Source organism: Strix uralensis, chromosome 3, assembly GCF_047716275.1.
Source record: "Strix uralensis isolate ZFMK-TIS-50842 chromosome 3, bStrUra1, whole genome shotgun sequence".
NCBI lineage: Eukaryota > Metazoa > Chordata > Aves > Strigiformes > Strigidae > Strix > Strix uralensis.
Window position 1 is genome coordinate 30,253,942 of NC_133974.1, and position 14,786 is coordinate 30,268,727.

Consider the following 14,786-nt stretch of genomic DNA (forward strand, 5'->3'; position numbering starts at 1 on the left):
TAAATTTTACATAAGAGATACATTCTTCCTTCATTTTATGAAGTTCAAGAGATTCTACTTTTTTCCAGAAAGCAACCTCCAATTCTGAAATTTGACAACAGTAATCTAATAAAATATCTTACTAATTTTACTTCATTGGCAAGTTTGAATTTTCTGAATGTTTCTCTTATGTCTTAATGTTGTGCAAAAAATGTCAAATTAGAGAAAGGGATACTAGACTGAACTGAAATGTCAATAACATCTTGACCAAAACAGAACATAGAAATTACATATTTCATACAATGGTTTATAGGCATCACAGCCAGTGAAAGTCAACATTTCTGGTAATGTGTTAAACATCAACAGCCAAATTCTTACTCATTTTGGTTAAAATGATGGTATAAGCCTGCTTTACAAAAAATAAATTAAAAAAAATTATATATTTGCCACTGCTACACACGCCCCTCTCTCCTTGTATCAGCTAAAACTTTTGCTTCAACATGTTGTAGAGGTTGGAGTATGTCTTAAAAAGAAGCATTTGAAAGGGATGATGCATCATGAGAACAGTGTGTCTGCAGAAGCAAGACAGATGGGGAAATAGTGGTGTGATGGGACACCTTCACTGTGACTTTGCATTCACCACTCCAGGCATCTGTCTTCTTACATCTAGCTTCCAAATTTACTAAATATCCCATTTAGTCAGGTCAACCTGAAAACTGATTTTAATAATTTATCTTTTGGAAGCTTACTATTGAAAAATCAGTACTCTGAATTTTCAATACAGTACCTGTACAAAAACAATGATACATGCTGAGAGGCAGGTAAGAAAGAAAAGCAGCCTGACAGAGGAAGGACAGAAATAATTCAGGACAGAGTAAATTTCTAATTGGACCCAGAGAAAAACATAGTAATTGAGAAAGGAGCAGAACCTGGGAAAGAACAAAATGGGCACAGAGCTTACGTGACAGCAGAGAGGAGACACGCAGAGCAATAATGGTAAGGGAATCATTAGAGGGGGGTAGTGAAGCAAGGATGCAGACTGAGTCCAAAACGTAAGATAGGCAAAACACACACAATGTGGTGGTTAGAAATGAGGATACAGGGATTTCAAGGCAGTTAAAAGCTATACACTTTATATGAGAGAAAAGCATCTAAAAAGATGGCAGACAACATCCCTAAAAGATTGAAACAAAAAGATTTTGAAACAAAAGATTTTAAAAAACAATCCCTAAAAGATTTTTTGAGACTCAGAACTTGCTGATAAGAGGCTTGGAATTTTAGGAAAACACATGACATCCTGCTTATTTCCACTTACATGAATAGAATAACGTTTCCATTTATATGAATAGAATTACAACAAAGAAATTTCTGGGTTTACAGCCATCCTTTTTTCCTACTGGAAATAAGTAACATGATCTTCATATGGGCTATTCCATTCAGAGCAGCAATAAGAGCGCACTAGCGTGTGTGTTATCTTCTACCAGGCTAGCACAGCAAATTAAAAATGCTTAGTCACCTGCTGCTGAGATTACAACCACTGATTAAAAAAAAATTAAATCCTTCATTTTCTCTCAAAACATAACATAAATGTTTGAGCAGCTCTGAATGGAAGCTCTGTAGATTTACATAAAGAATCAGGCATTTACAGGAAAAATTTATGGGGAGATTTTACTGGGGTTCAGAGTTGATTTTTGTGTTCCTCCTGAAAAAGAATGCAACAAAAACTAAATAAAACTTGGGAAAGAATCAGGCCATAAACTAAGCTCTCACTACTAGCTTTTAGAGAGACCATTTATCAAATTACATGTAATCCTATAGATGACCATAGCAAAATTTACTCCTCTGAACCTGATCACAGCTACTGTCAGGGGTAAAATACTGAATGAGAAGGATATCTGCATGACTGGCAAATCATTCATACTTGTATCCACTGGAAGCACTGATTTCCAGCCGTGGAAGTTTCACATCCCCTTTCTGACAAGAAGCTACTCTTTTTCTCTAAAATAGAATCACAGGAGTGTCCTTAAAATGAAATTTTAGGACCTCAAGTAACGCAGCCTTGCTTCATTTTTTGGTTGACATCCTAATCCGCAGAGGAGAAAGAAAGGAAAGCTCCTTGGCAGGTTGATTTCTCCCCGGTTCATTTGCTAGTCTTTCACAGTGTGTCAGCCTTTGCAGGTTTGTTCTGGTTGTTTTGCTTCTAGATGGTGCCTGACTGCATATGTACCAGTACCGCTTCCAGGCGCCCTGCAGCTCGCTGCCTTACTGCAAAAGCAGGGAAGAGTTTGCCTGGGCTGGTTTGTGGGGCAAACATCTGCAGCTGCACTCACAAGCCATTCAAGCTGCTGCTGTGAATAAGCAATGACCTTGGTTGAATACAGTTTAACTAAAACATTTATTTGAATAAAGAGCTGGGAAGTGTTTAAAGGAATTTAATAATTGAGGTGTTAGAAGTTTTGACAAAGTGTAACAAAAATAAATCAGGCAAAACTTGATTCACTGATACTACACAACAAGGCCACAATTTTCTGCTTTTTTTTTTTTTTCTTTTCAATTTCCCAGGCTGTCACTGCCTCTCAGCTCAATAATGCACATGAAGACCTTATAACTTGCTGCAAGCATCAACACATTGTTTTTAATCTTAAGATGAGTTCAAACAACTGAGTTTTAAAGGCCTGTAAGCTCGTGTTTCATAGCTGAGTGTACGTTAAGTTTGAAATGCTTGTCTAAATATAGATGTTAGTGCAATCTGAAGTCTTGTTTATTTTATATTACATTCTTTTACCACTCACGGAGATGTATGATTGACTGAATGGCAGGTATATAGCACTTAGGGATCATGCTTGATATTATGTTGTTAAACCAAAACCACACATACCAACTGTGCTTCCTGCTCCCCTATGCTCTCCTTTTCTCTTCAGAAAGAGATGGTAACTGTTAGTGTGTGGAGTTAGGGGCACTGTGGATTAAAAAGTTAAAAAACCATCTGGGATGCCTGTAGTGCTAGGGCCTGAATAATAGGTCCTGAAACAAAGTTGACCTCTAGATGAACCTCACCACCAAACATTATCCATTATTAGTATCTGCTAATTAGTAAAATCTGTATTACTATTAGCATTTATTATTAGTAGCTGATCATTAATGAAATATGTATGCTCACTAGTGAAAGACGTAGCTTCGACAAAATATCATCAGTAGTGAGGATGAAATGTCATGAGAATGTATCCAACTTTCCTTGTTTAGCCTTGTTCAAGGCTGAGAAGCCAAGTGTTTGGCCTTGTTAGAAACTCCTCCCTGAGGCCTGGCCGGGCTTTTGGTGGAATCCAACAGGAGGATGAAACCAGATGTTTCTGCTCAAAGAGAAGTGCAAGTCATTCTGACTTGCTGATTTTTGGTATATAAGGCTGGATCCGCTTGCAGCGACTTTGGATGCCTCACCTATGGACGGACACACCGCGTAGGATTTCCCACTTGCCGGGACAGGCTCTCCAAATCCTCGCTGTAACCGGGGCTCCCCAGTGACTGCGGATCTGGATGTTGGTAACGTATGCAAGTGGTGATGTGTCTTTCTTAATCACTATTCTCTCCATCATGTAGTAATGGTTAGGTGTATTACCTTGCTTATTCTTTTTTTCTATAAATAACTGTATGGAGTAATAATTAAGTGTGCTATCTGTATTTTTCTTGTTGCTTTTTTTCTGTATTACTTGGCTATATCATTTACTTATTAACAGTAAAATAAGCCTGCTCTTTTCACTCTGGTGTCTGAGTTTAATTGGCATCCTTGATCAGAAAAACAATGCCCCAGCTGTGCCCTGACCTGGCAGTGCAGGGGCTCAGCCCCCCTGGGGGCTGAGCTGGGTGTCACTGGTTTAACCCTGTGCCGGGGCCAGTGACTGGGGCTGAGAGCCTGGAGAAGGAAAGGCTCAGGGGGATCTTGTCAATTTGTATAAATACCTGAGTGAGAGGGGAGAGGAAAAGATGGAGCTGACTCTTCTTGCTGGTGTCCAGTAAAGGGCCACAGGGCAGCACACACAAACTGCAATGCCAGAAATTCCACCCCAATGCAAGAAAAAACTTGTTGTGTGTTTTGTGGGTTTGTTTTTTTTGTTGTTTTGTTGTTTTGTTTTTTGTTTTTTTTTTTTTTTTTTTTTTTTAATAGGGATGATCTGTCTGTATAATGGACTTCAAACTGAAACTTGCAAATAGAGCAAACTTGTCCCCAAAGTAATTCATTATCAGGCTGATGGCAGCCATGTCTACAGAAGAACTCTGACATTTTTCCATGAAGCAAGTTGATGAGACATGCAATGGCATGGGAGTCCCAACGATACGATAACATCTCCACTGCCTATATCTTCTGGTACTTACACACTTAACATTTTATTACTGAAGTAATGGATTTAGCCTTATCTGATATGAATGCGATAAGGAGTCTTGTATTTTTAGCTTGTCAATAAAGTAATTTGTGCTGGGAAGCAACTGCTTTTATTTGCAATTTTCTTCGGTGGAGAAGTGTGTACATGCCATTTTTCTTAGGTTCTGACAGAATATTATTTTAAGCAAGTGTTTTAGATTTTGGAGCCAAAAGAAAGATTTTTCAAGGGCATTAGCATGTGTGGTAGAATATAATTTCAAAACCTTATGAAACTGAAAACAACTGCACTTCTTGGAAATGTTGGTTTAAACAGAAATAAAAACCTAGTACCTTGCATGTAATTTGACAAGAATGAACAAAGCCTTTTACAGGCTGTTTATTTCACTGTTCATAACCATGTCAAGAAGAATAATTTAAATGGCATTTCACTGATTTCAATGAATCCGCAGAACAGTATATCTGTGCACTTACCCTACTGGCGAACCTGCTTAAATGTCTTGACACAGTAATTGAGAAAACAATGTAAGAGATTATTAGAGAAGGATGATTTTTTTTTTTTTTCAGCAGCTTATATCTGAATCTTATTTCCTTTCTTATTTTCTTCCATCCCAGTCTTTGTTTGGTTTGGAAGAATCAGGTGTCTTGTTTCCTAATAAGATGACTTATGATCATAGAACCATAGAATGGTTTGGGTTGGAAGGGACCTTAAAGATCATCTAGTTCCAACCCCCCTGTCATGGGCAAGGACACCTCCCACTAGACCAGGTTACTCAAAGCCCCGTCCAACCTGGCCTTGAACACTTCCAGGGAGGGGGCAGCCACAGCTTCTCTGGGCAACCTGTTCCAGTGTCTCACCACCCTCACAGTGAAGAATTCCTTCTTTCTATCTAATATAAATCTACCCTCTTTTAGTTAAAAACCATTTCCCTTCATCTTATCACTATACTCCCTGATATAGAGTCCCTTCCTGTCTTTCATTTAAGTACTGAAAGATTGCTATAAGGTCTCCCCAGAGCCTTCTCTTCTCTAGGATGAACATTCCCAACTCTATCAGCCTGTCCTCACAGGGGAGGTGCTTCAGACCCCCAATCATCTTCATCTCCTCCTCTGGACCTGCTCGAGCAGGTCCATCTCTTTCTTATGCTGGGAGCCCCAGAGCTGGACACAGTACTCCAGGTGGGGTCTCACGAGAGCAGAGTAGAGGGGTAGAATCACCTCCCTCGACCTGCTAGCCACACTTCTCTTGATGCAGACCAGGATACAGTTGGAGACATGATCAGGCATATCTCTAAAAAATTCGGTTCTATGTATGTTCCAGGTAATGAGCCCAGCTTCTCCCTCCTACTAGGCACAACATTTGGTAGCTGAAGTCAGTGATACTGCAGTTGCAGCATTCCATTTAAAAATTCGCAGTTGGTATAACATCTTTTACAACTGCTTTTGCACACACAGCATCTCATTTAATCGTGCAGACTCTTAGCAATGCAAATAATATATTTAATATACAATGCAGCCAAGGATGTGAGTGTGTAATTAACAGATACAATGAAGTTTAAGAAAGCTCTGTTTACAAATACAAAGAAAAAAATATGAACTCCAGGATGCATAGCAGTGCCAGATATGGGAGGAAATGTCAGGTATGGAAAGATAGGTGAAAGGAGAAAGAAGAAAAGGAAATACATATACTAAGAGACAGATTCTAAATGCTTTAAAGCATTTAGATTCCATAGACTTTAAGACAGATAAGTAAGTTAATATAACAGAATTTGCACCAACAATACTTCATGTTGTAAGTTTAATAGCAAAATCTTTCCTAAACAGGACATTAAAGTGAATTTTCCTTGGACGATATTTGAAAAAAATCCTCTCAGTCCCTAAGTTTAGGACATGGCAAATAATGGTTTTGCTATAACTGAATTTCTATACCAAATCTAGTCCTCTTTTTACTTGGCTTGCTTACAGAAGTAAGTGAATATTGAATCTTTCAATCGTTCACACTGATCTCTATTTTGTCTTGGTTTTGCCATAGCCTTAGCCTTCCCCATCCTCCCTTCTAAGCCCTTCTGGACTTTCTTTCATCCAAACATTAAACTCAAAAAAAAGCAGAGCAATCAAAAATACTGAGCACTGTGTGGACCAATGTGCAAATCTTAAACTTTCTGAAGTTTAAGCAAATCTCGAATCTGTCTGAACTTCAGTTTTCTCTTTTACATTTAGTCAGTAGTCACAGTTAGAAAACTTCTTCCCAGTTTCATCTTAGATGTTGTTCAGAACAGCACTTGAAATGCCTGAGTACTGCATCTTTTTGTTGATTTATGCAACTACTCTTGTTTCTTGAAACTAGTGGTTTTGAATGGGAAAAAAATTTTTCATTTGCTCCTTGAAGATTCTCTCAGCAGATCAGAAATATTATTCTTTTTTAACACGACACTGTACTTGTCCTTCTGAAAAGCCTCTGTAAGATTAGAATATAACCATTCTGTCCCAGTCCTAAATGACTGAGTAAATTGTACTGGGTAAATTGAGTTCCTGTAACAATGATGCTGTGAGAGCTATCTAAAAAAATCACAATTTCAGAATGAAGCCACTACTGTTTACCAGAGCTTCTATCTAGTTTCAAGGGCTAAAGACATTCTTCCACCTCAGTGATGCCATCCATAATTTAGACTCTAAAATGGAAGATCTACCTGTGATATATTATTGCACAATGTGTCTGTGAAGGATAAGGGAGAATCACTTCTAGATCCTGAATATACCATTGATTTCCTAAGTAATAATTAATCTCGGGCAAGAATTCTGAATTGTAACTCTCGGGACTGTAGTTGTCAAACATTGGCCTTTGTCCACAGTGAATATTCTCCAGATAGCTAGAGCCCTGCTTTGCCAAGAAAGAAAATGAAATGCTTGAAGAGGTATGCTAAAAAAAACCCAATTGATACAGTGGAAATATCTAAGACTATACTCAGATGAATATTCTAACCCAAGGGATGGGCAACCATATGCGAACACTTTTCTCCACTCAATAGAATGGATGCTTGTTCCATGCAGGACAGAACAGACCAAGGGACTGGTTTGGGGAGTTCTTACAGAACTTCTGGTAGCAGACTGGCAAGTTGATAATTCCATCAAGCTGAGGACAGAAAGGAAGTCAAGTATCTGATAAACCAGATCAGTGCTCTTACCACTTATCTGAAAAATAAAAAGGGAAAGCAGGTATGTATCACCATTGAATATATCTTGCCCAGTCTCATCTCAGTTTCTTCTGGGCATGCCTAGTAGATCTCGACCTCTGTGAAATACATTTATGAAGGACAAGTAGAGGCATTCTCAGACCCTAACAGGAGTGAGGGGAACTCTCAAGAGAATCAAGGTGCTTCCAGAGATCCATGGAAACACACACTTTTGCAGGCTGGTACTTCAATGCACCCTGATTGCATTACAGATAAAATGCAGCTTTGAGAGTACATACTTTGTTTTTAGGTGCCTCACATAAGAATAGTTTAGGCATCTAAATTATTTTCACAGACAGAGTCCTTAATCTCTTTTTGCATTTGTTTCCCCGTGTGCTGAAAATAGTTGTTGCCTACATAAGTAGGGGAGGCCGACATTGCTTTATAAATATTAATTAATATCACTGGATAGAAAGCATTTTGCTATTCAAAGACTGTGTGACTGGAGAGAGGTGGGAATATAAAAAGGCATTCTGTATCACACACTATTGAAATTACCATGAGAGCTAGCTTGCAAGCAAGATGAGATAGACATGTAGAAATTACTAGTACAAAAAGAGCTAAAAATGCAGACTACTGTTATGTATTATCTAGTCTTTCTTCCAGACTTAATTTCTAATTATATCTTAATGCTGGAGAATGGTTGGCATACATAAACACAAACATCATTTATTCATCAGTAATCTGGCATTTAATTAAAATATTCTCATTGAGCGCATGAAGAAGAAGGTTGTAAATATGATAGGTCAAAGAATGACCATGATATTAACAGAAAGAGTGAAAAAATATATTGCTGAAAACTTCTGAAATAGTATTTTACAAGGCAACAGACAAGGAACTAAAATAATAGGCCTTTATGTACATTTTTTCTATACGAAAAAAATTATTTTATAGTCAATAAAGCACATGTCACAGATGAGAGAGTAAACAACAGCCCATCGTGGATCTGGGTACTGGCGTTTACTTCAGAACCGGCGAGATTAGACCTTTTACCCTGCATGCTCACTCACACCTGCACACCACCTGTTACGTTCACTATGTTTCCACTTTCCTTCCCAGGAAGGAGGTTGTTGCCGGTTGGGAAGGTCAAGTAGAAAGTCATGTTAATTCACACAGAGTTGTAGCAACTAGCCTTGACTGTTAACAGCCATGGTTCCTGTGCATCCCCTGGTAGTCATCTCCATGCATCTTTCCCATCTTCAGTTCCTCCCCCCACTTCCAGGATCTTTTCTCCAGCCAGGATGTTTACCTCCTTCTTTCCTGGCCCTCTTCTTTTGTCCAAGACCACATCTTCTTTTCAGGAGTTCTTATTTTTCAGCACTCACTTTTCTCTCCAGAACCCCCAGCATCCATTTTTCCCAATTAAAATAGTTCTCTGTGCAGAAGCATGAAGTGAGATCAGCCTCCTAAATGGTGCTTTTATCTCATGTCTCTTTATTAATTGGACGTTTCATGACATGCTACTACTGTTTGGTCCAGACGCTATCAAAATTTACAATCACCTCATACTGATTGTAGCTATCAAGTAGGAGGCTTCTGTTTGAGAATTCAGAAGTTTAATTTTGGATATTTGTGTGTGTCGTTATCTGCTGCCTGATATTGTTTACAATTTAATATTTTTTTTTTCCTACAGCTGTATCATATTTTAGAGTGTCCTAGTGTAAGAGGCAATGCTGGTAGATGTCTTTTCCTTCTTTCTTATATTAGCATGAAATGACTCTAAGGGTGCACTAAACAAAGTTATGTTCGAAATAATGAGATTTTTCCTAAAGGAAAGTTGTTACATGCTGGAGTAGAGAATATTTTTCTCTCATGTATTTGGAAAACTATTTGTATTTTGGTCACAATATGTTTTTGTAGTGAGCATTCTCACTTTACTTGAGAGTGAAAAAACACTTTAACAATAACAATGACAGCAGCAACAAGAACAATCAATAACAAAGTAATTAACATGTTCAATGCTTATGACCTCACATTCAATCTCTTTTTAATTCCAAACTCTCCAGGGCTTCAAAATGTCACCCAAAATAGCCTTTTCCCTCCTATATATTTGAAGAAATTTCATCTGCCAATAAATATCTAGGATAGAATTCACTTTGTCAAACATTATCAGCCTAAGAGCTTGGAAACCTGCCTGAGCTGATCACCCTGGTTCTTCCTGTAGACAATTTATACGCAGAGAGCACTATCTCCAGTTCATCCCATTCTAAGAAAAGTGGCCACCTTTCTCCATTGACTAGAGATTGAACTGAACAAATTAACTCTGATGAGTGAGGACAAATTCCTACTTCTGCTTGCTATGTCGCACGTAAAATCATGCATGTTTTGATTATATAACTGAGAAAATCCAAAACCATTTTTAGGTATTCAAAACATTTAATAAAAACATTCCCTATGAATCACATACTTTACAGCAAAGAATAGAGCTTACTTTACTGTGTTCCAACCTAAAGTGATCTTTATAAACCTTTAAGCAATTTAAGTTCATAATGAAGAGACAGATTTGACTTTAACATTGGTAAGAGGATGTGACTCTAGCTTAGCAAAATCTTAAAACATGGAGAGTTAGTATCAGGCAGCATTATCAAGACTAAGCAGTCTTATTATTAGTGTGAACAACTGGAAGAAAAGCATAACAGTTCGCAAACAAGAAATAAGGAAAGAAAACTCCAGATGCCTTGTCAGCAGATTTCTGTCTTTCCTTTCAACTTGCAGAACAGTACTCAAAACTGCACGGGAATCAAGATCAAATTCAGCAGAACAATATGCCACTGCGCTGCACTAAACTATTCAGTTTTTGTTAGGACTAGGAATAATTAAGGAGCTGTCTTTTCTCAACCTGGATTACTTAACAGAAAAATGCTAAAAATGGATTATTCATATTCTTCCATCTTCTTATCAGCCGAAAGGCTGTGACATGGCAAGATCATGGGGGGGCAGAGAACATGTTAAACTAAAAGTATGTTACATTGAAATTATCAGGTGGTCAACCTGTTCCAGGGTAACATTTAAATAAATTGATATTTTGCATTTATTGATTTTAATAGTTTTCAGTTATCTTAAGCACTACCTAAACCCAAATGTTATGTCATTGGAGGTTTAACTACCTGGTTATGATTTGGGACTAGGCAATGCCAGTTCCCAAAAGCCATTGATCCTTCCAACTACAAAACAAGTTTCAAAGCAAGAGAAAAAGAGGAAACTGAGGCAAAACAGGGAGAATATTCTCATTAGCAGAATGAATACTTCTCATTGTTACCTTCAAATTGCACTACATTTTTTTGCCATTCTTCCTTCATTAACTTTAACTCATGAAGGGCACCTATATTCAAAGCATTATTACCAGTTTAACAGGGTCATTATCTCAAAGCAGGTCAGATTTAGGAATATCAGTCAAATCCTCATTATCATATCAGCAAAACATGCTTTTTATGAAAGCTATCATCTGAACACAATCAGGAGGCAAAAAGGTATGAGATTACTTTGTTGTGCTTACTTTCTTTTTTTTAAATTTACTTTCTTGGTTTCCTTGTGAAAAGTTTAGACAACTCATTTAGAATTCAAGATTCAAAATATCTAGCCTGTTGATTTAAGTGATGAAAATAAAACACACCACGGCAAGCAGATTGTACTTTGCCATTTACAAAGGGCTTAGCAGGGTTTAGGAGGTACAAATATACCTTTTTTGATAAAAAAGAATAAGCCCCTTCAATTAGTCAAATCTGATGAAGACCTGACAAAGGCTTAATTATATGGCCATATTCCCAAATTAGAGAATTTATCTTACTGTGTTTATATCAGAAATTAATTCTGAAGGAAAAAAAATATTTACTTAAATAAAATTAATCTCACTTGTAACTAAAATCATCTTGCTACTTAAGAGTTCTCTCTGGTGAATTTCTTTCATATGCTTTATTTCAGACAAGAATCTTTTATATCTTCTGGTTTATGAAATGGATTTTATAATTGGTAAATGCTGGAAGCCAGTTATTGATGTCTCACTTTTGTTTATAGTGCCCAGAAACTGAAGAGATCTAGTCACTTCCCCTAATTTTCATACAATACTTACTCAATTTTATAACATCAGTGAAATATGTTAGGCAGTTAGTTCTAAGAAATGACTGCATTTTCAGTTGGCTAATGTCATTTGGCCTTCAGCCTTGCTCCTTACAAATGTAAAAAATTTATATTACATCTTGCTATTTAAAAAAGGAAATTTTTTGACAGTTAAGAAATGCCAACTCACACTTTTATGTCAACTAGGACCTTGTACAAGTACTAGTAGTGCAGCATCTTCTTCCCCTATGTACCACTTAATTTTAGAGTGGGTGGTGAGTGGAAAAATGGGGAAATCTGGCTTCAGAAAGCTGGTCTGAAGCATCTCAACAAGTTCTTGCACAACATAGAGACAGGTGGTTTTTTGAAGTTCAATTCATTTATGCTTATGGCCTCTTTTTGACACTGTTTGCAATTTTAACAGCTCATGGTTTTATGAGCTGAAACCTTTTCTTTTCCTCATACATAGATAAATTACTTAAGATTTCTAGTATTGCTATGGACAACCACTGCTTCCTTTAAACTTCAGAACTTCAAAAGAAATCCATAAACCCATAACTAACATTCTTTCTAGAAATTTACCAATTACTTGAGAAAGATGTGAGTAGGAGCTGACGGAGAGGACACAAACCCCAAAATTATCTTTATATGTGTGATTTTGAGTGAATTGTCAAAAATATACGTGAATACCTACTGCAGTTTTGCACAGATGAAGCAGAGATTTCTGTATGCTCTGAACATTCTACACATTACAGAATTAGATCTTCCAAGAGCCAAACTTTCTTTCTGCAACGACTCATTTTAAGGTTTACACATATATTCTGAATTGTTTATGCTTCTAGTTTCTGCTTTTCATATGCCAGGTTTTTTGAAAGAAAAAAAAAAAAAAAGGATTTTTATTCTCACGAATATATCAAGATCTGTCTTGATTTTTAAGTTAAATTTCTGAAGCATTTTCTCTTTACCCCAGAGCTTTTGAAGAAGGAAGGAGAAAAAAGGAAAAGATACAACAGAATTTAAAGCTGTTCTTTTTCTGTATAGTTACTTCAGCAAAGATCAATAACATATTTTTTAAAATGGTATACTAGTGTTTCAAGGCTGCAGGGGGCACTGACGCACTGTGTATCTACAGTACTGCAGAGCAAGAGTCAGACAGGATATGATTAAACAGTCCTGCAGGTTACAGATACAGAAAAACCACATAAACTATTTATAATCAATTTAAGTTTTGAGAAATAAGGTAATTGTAAAATATTTATATGAATTTTGGAGGGCAATTAATGTTTCTTTTACTGGTAAATATATTTGTTTTTCTGCTGCAATCAAGTAGTTGTAGGGATAAGACTGTTTTCTTAACTTTATAACCAAGGTCCCTTGAAGGATGATATATCTTTCTAGTATTGCATTACTTAATATTACAGCTTTAAACAAACAGTCCCCACTCCCTGTAGAATATAAAATTTTGCTTAGTAGCTCCCCAGAGAAACCCATTTATTGGCTGTTGATAATAACTTGTTTATATATTAATCAGCCAATACAGATACTATCTGATTCACAGACTCATTTAAATAAGAATGTATTATAGTAAGAAATAATCATATATTTTATCAGTTTATTCAATATTTTCTATTTTAGGACCTAAGAATGATGACAGCTAAGATGTAAAGATTTCCTGATAATAAGAATATATGAAAATTTGTCAGTCAGCAACATATGGTAAACATGCAACCACGGCTGCATCATCTATTTTATGTTCAATGCTACTTATTTATTCTTTAATTCCTTTATGCACATAATTACTTTTTTTTTTTTTTTTTTAATGCAGTTTACATCAGAGTTTCATCTCTTTTGTTTATCTCAGATCTTCATATTTCCTGCAGATACAACTGTACTAAGCCTAATAAGTTATGGCTGTCTAGAGAATCCTTTCTAGAAAGATAAACAGTCTAATTTTAACACAGCAACACATGAAGAAGTCACCACTTCAACTGGTAGTTTGTACCAATTACATTCATCATTACTGTTATAGCTTTTTTGGTTTATTACCAGTTCAGATGTTCTGGCTACAGCTTTCAGCCACTGGTTCTAACATGCTGGACTCTGCTAAGGTAAAGAAACCTTCGTGTTCGGTGTTTCTCCTGGTTAAACATAAATCTCAAACCATATTTTAATTGTAAAAAAATGTTCAAAACCTTTTTCAGAAAGTGGAATATTATTCATAATTGATTTTATTTTCTATAAAAACACACAGGCTTTTGTGATGTTGCTGATTGTTTCACTTTTATCTTTGTTAAATGAGATTTTTACAAACCTGCAAATACCTTGTAAATCATGAAGTCCTGTGGTCTATTCACTGATGCAGTGAAGGACACAGAATGGATGGCAGCAGAGAGCTGCTAGACAGAATAAAACTCAACTTCCAAAATTTTCTCTTGACATTAGGAATGTTAGCAGTTGAAGGCAACTCTTCCGATTTCTTATTACTTCTGCATCAAATTCAAAAGTGAATCTCAAAGATGATGAAAGTCAAAGCAAAAGTATTATACTTCCAGTAGGCAAATTATTCTTTTCAGTATGACTCTCATTCTTGCTTATTCTAATATGCCTCTCTTCACAATACAGCCTGGTACAATAACAAGAGCAACTACATCTCCATTACGAGACACTCTCTGCACATAACTTGGAAGTCATGGAAACCTGCTCCAAAGTTTAATTATTTGTGAGTATATAACAAAACATTTTTTTCTCTACTTCCAAGTTTCTGTAATTGGAATGACATCAAATACTAGCACTAAAGGTAAGTGGGACAGTAGTCCAATAAGGAAAGCATAAGAGGTAATTTATTTTTACTATTTGATTGTTTTTAGACAATTTCTCCTGTTATATACTTCGCTTTTCTGAACGACAGCTCATAATAAATTTAAGACTAGATATATAAGGAAATATTCTTAAAGTGGAATTCTGTCAAACCATCCATGCAGCCACCTTCAAGTTTTAGACAGGCAGAACAAATCTGAGATTATTTTTTTTATTCTAAGAGAGTTGAAGAGGGTTTTGTTATTCATATACCTGTCTGGCTAGAAGCCCAAGTGATTATTTCAGGAAAGTACTGAACCACACTACTTGATGTCTTGTGTCACTAA

General features: G+C 36.5%; 1 protein-coding gene across 1 annotated transcript in view; it reads right to left on the reverse strand.

Moving 5' to 3' along the window:
• EYS (eyes shut homolog) overlaps nt 1-14,786 on the reverse strand; it is a 1,118,553-nt gene that overhangs the window by 254,512 nt on the left and 849,255 nt on the right. The window lies entirely within an intron of this gene.